Source organism: Meles meles, chromosome 6 (assembly GCF_922984935.1).
Source record: "Meles meles chromosome 6, mMelMel3.1 paternal haplotype, whole genome shotgun sequence".
In the NCBI taxonomy this organism is placed as follows: domain Eukaryota; kingdom Metazoa; phylum Chordata; class Mammalia; order Carnivora; family Mustelidae; genus Meles; species Meles meles.
Window position 1 is genome coordinate 22391938 of NC_060071.1, and position 9870 is coordinate 22401807.

The following is a 9870-nucleotide window of genomic DNA, read 5'->3' on the forward strand; positions in this document are numbered from 1 at the left end:
AGTTGACAGTAAGAAATAATCCTGTGCTGTAATATTTAGAGATAAAGCTGAAGAGAGTATGTGAATGGGGGTGTTTGGATGACTTCTCTGCTTCGGGACATTTCTCAAATTCTCTAATAAAGCTTCATTTCTCAGCAACCTCTGCCCCACCATATACTACTTCTGCCCTGAATCAACCAACATGTGACGCACTTGGAGCCCTTCCTCAGGGCTAATATCAAAGAATTTTTTTTTTCACAGTAAGAGATATGAGGTAAGAGACCTATTCTTTGCAGAGAGATGAGTGCAAATATTTTCTTATCCCCTCAGCCTGCTATGGATCATTTACCCAAGTAGGCACTGGAGAAAATACAAGGAGAGGATAAATTCTGCCTTTGAGGGGACCAAGATTGGATCAGACGTGAGGGTATTGATCAGAGGGGGTGCAGAGGTTGATCCTTGTGGTCCAGGTAGCATAAATGAGGCCAGCCTATTGCTGCTTCACCCCACTGAGATCCCTTTGAAGAGCGCCACGCCTCTTCCTTAATGGCAGACCCCCATCATGCTCCTTCAGGAGACCTCCCCCAGACTCCTACCTTCTGCTCTGTTCCTATTCCAAAGGACATCCCCCATGGTGGCCTTCAGCCAACAGATGTAGGAATATGAAAGCCCAGCAAACATCTTCACCCAGGATTCCTTTGAGACATAACATATATTCCAATTTCTTTTGTTAAAGAAAAAAATATTCATGACACTTCTCAAAATGGTAAGGCAGACTATTCAGGGGGACTGTTGTGATGAGTATAGTGACCAATGGGGTTTTGCAACTGGGGAGAGAGGTGGGGTTCAACTCCAAACATGAGAAAAAGTGGGAATTTATAGCCAAGAAGCAGGATTGGGGGAGTCACTGGATGGAGAATTGCTAAGAAAAAAAAAATCAAAGGTAAAGAGCATTTTAGCTAAATGACAGGATTCTTGCTGAAGACAGGATTCAGGCTGATCAGACATCACCTGGGAGCTGTGATGGAGAATGAAGGACACAACCAGAAACTGAGGGAGATCAGGTATCAAGGGTAGGGGATTCTGACTAAGCCACTCAGTAGGATTCTTGCTAAAATCGGTTGAGCAAAGATGGATGTGGAAATACAAAAGTGGGGGTCTAGTTGGGCAGATGAGTCAGAGAAACTAGATTCAAGTTTGGCCAGGTAAGAACTCTTTGTCACCCTGTGGGATCAAATCTGAAACTGCTTTCTGTGGGACTTGGCCTGAAATCTTACCCGTGCTCAGCTTACCCTGCCCTGCTTCTCCACCTTGGCTTCTGGCAGCAATTTTTTTTTCTTCACAAATCTCTTTCACAGAAACTGTCCCCTCGGAGTCTGCTTCTGGAGAATGCAACCAAAGGTAGTTGGCGTGGCAGTGGTCCCGGGATGCAGAATTCTAAGAATAGGATTCTGAGGGTGGATCCCATCACTGGGAGTGGATGGTGTGTTAAGGGCTGTGATTCACCTGGGATGAACTGAAACAAGGTACAGTTGGAAAAGGATGTGTTGGTGTGTGCTATAACTCTGGTGTTTGGGAAATGTGGGGGAATGGTGACTACAGGGAACCACAAAATTGGCTGGTTAGAGGCTGGTGCTTTGTATGTATCAAAAAGAGAAAATGGGAAACATAAGTCAGCTGACTGCTAACTTAAGGCACTTAAGGTAGCTCCAGTCGCAGCTGGGACTGATGTGGTACTCTCACTGGGATAGATCAACATATCTTCGATGTGTGGTATGCAGCTATCGATCTGGAAAATGGAACCTTTTCAAAAATAGACTATTGGGGCGCCTGGGTGGCTTAGTGGGTTGAGCATCTGCCTTCGGCTCGGGCCATGATCTCAGGGTCCTGGGATTGAGCCCCATGTCAGGCTTCCTACTTGGCGGGGAGCCTGCTTCCCCCCTCTCTCTGCCTGCCTCTCTGCCTACTTGTGATCTCTCTCTCTCAAATAAATAAATAAAATCTTTAAAAAAAATAAATAAAATAAAAATAGACTACTTTTAAAATTTTAAAATTTAAATTCAATTAGGTGACATACAGTAAGTACATCATTAGTGTCAGATGTCCTAATGTTCAATAATTGATCAGTTGCATAAACACCCAATACTCATCACATCACATGCCCTCCTTACTGCCCATCACCCATTTACCCCATCCCCCAACCACCTCTTCTTCCGCAACCCTCAGTTTGTTTCCTATAGTTAAGAGTCTCTTGTGGGGGCGCCTGGGTGGCTCAGTGGATTAAGCCGCTGCCTTCGGCTCAGGTCATGATCTCAGGGTTCTGGGATCGAGTCCCGCATCGGGCTCTCTGCTCTGCAGGGAGCCTGCTTCCTCCTCTCTCTCTGCCTGCCTCTCTGCCTACTTGTGATCTCTCTCTCTGTCAAATAAATAAATAAAATCTTTAAAAAAAAAAAAAAGAGTCTCTTGTGGTTTTTCTTCCTCTCTGATGCTTTTCCATTCAGGTTTTCCTCCCTTCCCCTATGATCCTCTGCACTGTTTCTTATATTCCACACACGAGTAAAATCATATGATAATTGTCTTTCTCTGTTTGACTCGTTTCACTCTGCTTAATACCCTCCAGTTCCTTCCATGTTGATGTAAATGGTGAGTAAACATTGCTGCTATAAACATTGGGGTGCAGGTGCCCCTTCAGGTCACTACACTTGTATCTTTGGGGTAAATACCTAGTAGTGCAATTACTGGGTTGTAGGGTAGCTCTATCAAATACAGACTATTTTCAGAACAGTTTTAAAGTCACAGCAAAATTGAGGGGAAAGTATAGAGATTTCTCCTATACACCCTCCCAGCCAGCATTCTCAACTGTCAATATCCCCATACCAGGGTACCAGTTGGAGTGAATATAGTCACTTAGCATTTTCTTTTTTTTACATCCCTTTACCCTCTTTCATTTATACATAATTATTTTAAATGTTTCCTCTATATACATTTAAAACCATATAAGAGAATAGCACAATTTTTGCTTCTCCTATCAAACATAATTTAGAAACTCAATAGGAGAAAGAAAGTGTAAGAAAGTATATGTATTTACCCCTGGTTTTTGTTGTTGTTTTGGGTTGGGTTTTATTTATTTATTTATTTGTCTATTATTATTATTATTATTATTATTATTTTTACTCTTTCCATTGTTTTTTTCTTTTTGATGTCCCAAGATTCTTTAACATTTTCTTTGTGGTTAGAGAACATATTTATTTTAGTCATCCTTTTAGGGACAGTGTGCTTTTGAAAAAATTCCCTTACATTTTCTTTATCTGAGAATGTTTTGATTTATCTCTCACTTTTAAAAATTTTCACTAGGTATAGAAAATATAGATTAACCACTTTTTTTCACTTGAAGAATATTGCACCACTTCCTTCTAGTTTCTAATGTTTCTGATGAAAAACCTCTAGCCATTCAAATTTTTTTTCCCTTCTAGGTAATGTGTTGTTTCTCTCTGGCTGCTTTTAAGATTTTATTCTTTGTCTTAAATTTTCAGAAGACTGACTATGATGTATCTTGACGTGCTTTTTTTTTTTTTGAGTTTTTAGTTAGAGGTTCTTTCAGCTTCTTGAATCTGTGAATTTATGTCTTCTACTTTTTTTTTTCAAAAATTTTATTCATTCATTTGAAAGAGAGAGAGAAAGAGCACGCACAAGCTAGGGGGAGCTGCAGAGGGAGAGTGAGAAGCAGGCTCCCCACTGAGCAAGGACCCCTGACAGGGGCTTGATTCCAGGACCCTTGAGATCATGACCTGAGCCAAAGGCAGAGACTCAACCAACTGAACTTCCCAAATGCCCCTTCTACCAACTTTTGAAAATTTTTATCCATAATTCTTTGAATTATTTTTTAGTTCCACTATTTTTCTCCTTTTCGCTCCGTACTGTGATGACACAAATATTAGATTTTTGTTATGGTCCCACAACTCTGTGAGGTTTCTGTCACCTTTTTAATAGTGTATTTTCTCTCTGTTATTCAGAATGGGTAATATCCATTATTATATTCAAGTTCATTGATTTTTTTTCCTGTTCACTTTCACATGGTGTTGAGAATGCCCACTGAGTTTTATTTTTCTTATTTTGATTATTGTATTTTGTTTTCTAATATTTTCATTTGGTTCTCCTTTATATCTTCTATTCCTTTACTGAGCCATTCTATTTCCTGCTTCTTTCTTTGTTTCAAGAGCATTTGTAGCTGGTAACATTTCTATAATGTCTGCTTTAAAATATTTGTCAGGTAATCTTAACTTCTGCATTATCTAAGTGTTAGCACGTGTTGATTGTCCTTTCTTTCACTCAGACTTTTATTTTCTTGAATATTCGTACAGTTAATCTTATTTAAAGGAAAATTGGTCATTTTGGGTAGTGTATTATGAGAGTCTAGGTCTTATCTAAACCCTATTGGGTGACCGGGTGGCTCAGTCAGTTAAGTGTATGCCTTCAGCTCGGGTCATGATTCCAGGGTCCTGAGATGGAGTCCTGTATCATGTACCTGCTCAGCAGGGAACCTGCTCTCCCTCTCCTCCCTGCTCATGCTGTCACTATCTCTGTTTCTTTCAGGTAAATAAATAAAATGTATAAAAAAAACCCCCTCTCTTTTAGATGGATTTGATTGACATGCCTTTGGTAGGGGAATGACAAGGATTTGCCTTGCTGCAGTTAGTGGCTCTAAGTCCAGGTCCCTTACTTGGCCTCTGATGACAGTCAAGTAGGGAAGAGGCTCTTCATCACTACAGGTGAATTGACTCAGTAGCTTCCACTGAAATCATCCTGGTTGGTAGGGATGAGTACCTCTTCACTGTTCCTGATGTGGCCCCCACTGACACCAGTGGAGAGTGACCTTATGCCTGGGTGTTGGTGAATATTCTGACTCTCCACCAAGCCTCCTCTTAGGCACCTCAGGGTGGGTGAATGCCTCATCACCACCAGATGCGAGTGGAAATCCAGGTTCCCCACATGCTCCGCTTTGACCCCACAAGGGGAAAGACACTTATTATTCCCTGAAGATGGAAGTTCCAACTCCCTGCTCTGTCCTTCGAACACCAGGCTGGTGTTGGGAAGGAAAATTTAGCACCTCATTACAGCCTGGTGAGAATAGAAGTCTAGACTTCCCCCTAAGCCTTTACTGGTGTAGATGTGGTGAGGCCACAGTCTCTTCTGTTACATGTGTCTAGAACTGAGTGATTTTGTCTTAAAGTTTTCTATCTTGCTGGCTCTTTCTTTCCTGAACTAGAGATGACTTTCATTGTAATTTTTTTTTCTTTTGTTCACCCTTTGTCTTTTTTTTTTTCCCCTTTTTATTAATTTTTTCAGCGTAACAGTATTCATTCTTTTTGCACAACACCCAGTGCTCCATGCAAAACGTGCCCTCCCCATCACCCACCACCTGTTCCCCCAACCTCCCACCCCTGACCCTTCAAAACCCTCAGGTTGTTTTTCAGAGTCCATAGTCTCTTATGGTTCGCCTTCCCTCCCCAATGTCCATAACCCTTTGTCTTTTTTCACCAAAACCCTTTGATGTTTCTGGGTTGCCAGCTTCATGGCAAGCCTTTGATATACAACATAAAGAAATTCCAGCAAATTCACAATCATATTGTTTTCTTAGTCCTGATGTTCATAACACATCTGTCTTCTCTCCATCTTTTAGAATCTTCTCATGATTGTTAACATAAAATATCCAGGGTGTTTAGTTGTACTTCGTGGGAAAAATCGGGAAGATTACATCTGTACCATCTTTCCAGAGACAGGGTCTCAGGAAGATGTTTAAGGTATTCAAACAGTCACCTTGAAAGGGAAACCTTTATTCAACATATACTGAATATACTAGGAATTGAATATCTAACAATGGCTATGATATCATCCATCTATCATCTATCTATCTATCATCTATCTATATCATCTATATCAACTATATCATAAAGAATTGGCTCACACAATTATGAAGGCTGATAAGTCACAAGAGCTACAGTTGACAAGCTGGAGACATAGATGTGTTGATGGGATAGTTCCAAGAACTACTGTTTCAATTCAAGTGTGAAGACAGGAAAAAGATTTATGTCCCAGGTGAAGGCAGTTAGGCAAGAGGTGCTCCCTCCTACTAGAAGGAGGGCTAGTATTTTTCCTCTATTCAGACCTTCAACTAATTAGAGGAGGCCCACATTAGGGAGGACAATCTGCTTTACTCAGCCTACCAATTCAAATGTTAACCACAGCCAGAAAGACCCTCAAAGATGGACACAAAATATTGTTTGACCAAATATTTGGATACTTCATGGCACAGTGAGAATGACACATAAAATTAACCATCAAAGCAGGTAAAGTCTCTCTAAAACAGACAATTAAAAGAAAAGCTGAAGGCCAAGAGGAGTGAGAAGGGAGAACCAATGGAAATAACCAGAAGGCAAAGTGAATCCAATCTATTTATTGAGAAGAACATACAGTGGTTAAAGTAGTACTTCCAAAATTCATGTCTACTCAGCAACTCAGAATGTTACCATATTTGGAAATAGGGCCTCTACAGATGTAATTAGTTATGACAAGGTCATACTATGTTAGGGTAGACCCTAAATTCAGTGACTGGTGTCCTTCTGTGGAGAGAGGGCCCACAGACACAGAGTAAAGGAGGCATGTGAAAATGTCAGCAGAGATTGGAGAGGTGCAGCTACAAACCAAGGAAAATCAAGAATGACCAGCAACCACCATGTTTAGGAGAGAATCCTGGAACAGGATTGGCTCCCTCAGAGCCAATGCTGCTGACACTTTGATTTCCGACTTCTGGCCTCCTGAAACGAGATAATGAATTTCTGTTGTTTTAAGCCACACTGTTTGTGGCAATTCATTACAGAAGCTGTGGGAAACTAACACAGAAAGTATTTCTGAATGACTTGAGCATAAAGTGCACAGGGAGTCAGGAAGATGGAGATGGATATTAGGATAGAAAGACCACAAATGGCCTCGGGAGCCACAGAAGGATGTTTAGTCTTTATTCTGAGACCCAAAGGAAGCAGATAAGTGAATTTCAATAAAAGAGTAAAACAACAAGATTTATGTTTATAAAGATCCTTCTAAGACTGTTGAGCACCACAGACTAGAAGTTGGATGCCCAGTAAGAAGGCTACCATGGTTTAACTGGTTAGAGATGAAGGTAGCCAGAATTTTGCAGCATAAGTAGGAAGGCAGATCTGTAAATGGACCAGCAGACAAAATAGAACTTCCAACAGCAAGTTTGGATGGGTGATACTAAAAATAAAGACAGTTTCCTGGTTTGGGAAACTTTTGATGGTGGTGCCATCTACACTTTCTCAATCCTTCTTCATACATCCTTTCCTCCTGTCCTTTTTTCTCAGTTAGTTACAAGACTTATTTGGCAAATATGTTTTTGAATGTTAAAAGGACCTGGAGAGACCTGGAAACCACATGGTCTTTGCATCCCAAGAACTACCTGTCTTCTGAGGCAGAAATTGTGAAAAATCACAATATAAGATCATAAGATCTCTAGTAGAGGGGCTCACAAGACTACAAGTGAGGACATGTCCAACTCTTGGTGTAGGACAGGGCTGGATAACAGAAACCAAAAAAAGGAACATCTGAACAATGAAATAAAAGATCATCATGAAAATCATTTTTTTAAGAGGGAAGGAGAGTGGGGGGGAGGGGCAGAGGGAGGGAGGGGGGGAGAGAGAGAGAGAGAGAGAGAATCTTGGGCTCCACACAGAGCATGAAGATATATGTGGGAAGTGATCTCATGACCCTGAGATCATGACCTCAGCCAAAATCAAGAGCTGGACACTTAATTGACTGAGCCACCCAGGTGCCCCCAAAATCATCCTTAATGTTGAGAGACTGAGTGCTTTATCCCTGAGATTGGGTACAAGGCAAGGATGTCCACTCTCACAACTTCTATTAGAAGTCTTAGCCAGTGCAAGAAGGCAAGAAAAAGAACTACAAGACAAATACATTGAAAAGGAAGAAATACAGCTTTCTGTGTTTGCAGATGATACGATTGCCTATGTAGAAAATTCCAAGGACTATACAAAAGTACTCCTAGAATTAATAAAGTTAGAAAATTATTTTTAAACCAAGGTAATAGATGCTGTTTTGACTTTGGAAAATTTACGTAGTACTCCAACATATTAATATACTGTGAACTGCAAAAACCTAAATACATTCATAGTAGGATTATTGGTCACCAGAATGGAGAGGGGAAACAAATCTGCAATTGTGAGCACATGTAGATGTTCTTGTTCAGCCAATATTGACCCAGACGACCATTTAGTATCTGTCCACTCGAATGCCTCCCAACTCTAGAATGCCCATCGTGACAAATGTGTCAACACGCAGCATGTCCTATATTCTCACATGTTGCTCACAGTCTGCTTTCTCTGGTGGACTGGGAGTAAGAAGTTGGTCATAGCAAATGTGCCCTCCCTCCCTTCTTGTAACCAGAGCTGTTTAGAGAACAGTGAGAGGGACCCCCCTTCGTTCATCCAGGGATGTCAGGACCACGGCCTGTCCAGCTGAGTGGACCCTCAGGGGCCAGGAAGAGCACCCTGTTCAAGAGACCCCTGCAGGAGCATGGCAGTGTCTTCGGGTTCAGCGTGTCCCATACCATGCGGGACCGCGGCCTGGAGAAGAGAATGGCACAAATTACTACTTGGTGACCAGGGAGGTGATGCAGCGGGACGTGACCGCAGGCGACTTCATCGAGCACGCCGAGTCCTCGGGGAACTTGGATGGGACTAGCAGAGCAGCTGTGCGGGCCATGCAGGACGTGGACCCGCAGGGCGTGCGTGACATCAAGAAGACGGACCTGCGGCCCATCTACATCTTCGTGCAGCCGCCCTCGCTGGACGTCCTGGAGCAGCGGCTGCGGCGGCGCAACACGGAGACAGAGGAGAGCCTGGCCAAGCATCTGGCCTCCGCTCGGGTGGACATGGAGAGCAGCAAGGAGCAGGGCTTGTTCGATCTGGTCATCATCAACGACAACCTGGACACGGCCTACCAGACCCTGGAGGAGGCGCTGCCGAGGAAATCAAGAAGGTTCAGAGGACCAGCTGCTCCTGAGAAGGACGCCCGCTATGGACTGCCCTTGGCTTGCGCCCACGTGGCCGCAGCCGGAGGACCCTGGCCTCCCCTTCCCCCTCTGTGGCAGAGCTGGGCCTGTGTCCTAATAAAGAACTGCTGGGTAACAGCTTAACAGCGGCGGGGGGGGGGGGGGGGGGGGGGAGACAAAAACAAACAAAAAACACAAAAACACAACAACAACAACAACAAACAAACAAAACCTTGAAGCAGTCACATCTACTGCTAGGCCAGCTGTAGCCTTGGTCTCTTCCTCTGAGGCAGCCAGCTGACTTCAACAAGTTCCAGTGTCTACAGCAAGTACCCAAAATATAGGATACAAAGTCAATAGGCACAAACCTATCAGCCTTCTGCATTCCAGAAATGAAACAAAATAAAGTAAAACAAAGCAACAACAAAATGATACCATTTAAAATAAATATCCTGAGGTGATATAAGCTAATGGCAACAAATCAAGTACAGATGTTTAAAAAGGAGAAGCTAATAATTCTCTCTTCCTTTCCTGTCCCAATCCTGTTCTGTGGTTATCCATACTTTCACTATTCCCAAACAAGCAAAAAAAAAAACAAAAACCCAAAATATTTACAGCCCTCTCCCCCAATTTTTTATACAAATGGGATTAAATCAAAATTTAAACTTGCTTTTCTGCTCAGTTAGGGTATGGTAAGTACATATAGAATTAATTTATTTCAATAGAATACCATTCTATAATGTGGCAGATTAAAGAATGTTACAAATTCTTTGCTAATCCTTTCAGTGAGTGATGAAATCTAATGT

At 42.2% G+C, this 9870-nt stretch overlaps 1 pseudogene; it reads left to right on the forward strand.

Moving 5' to 3' along the window:
* The first annotated feature begins 8483 nt into the window (after positions 1-8483).
* Positions 8484-9081, forward strand: LOC123944591 (annotated as a pseudogene).
* Positions 9082-9870: the final 789 nt, after the last annotated feature.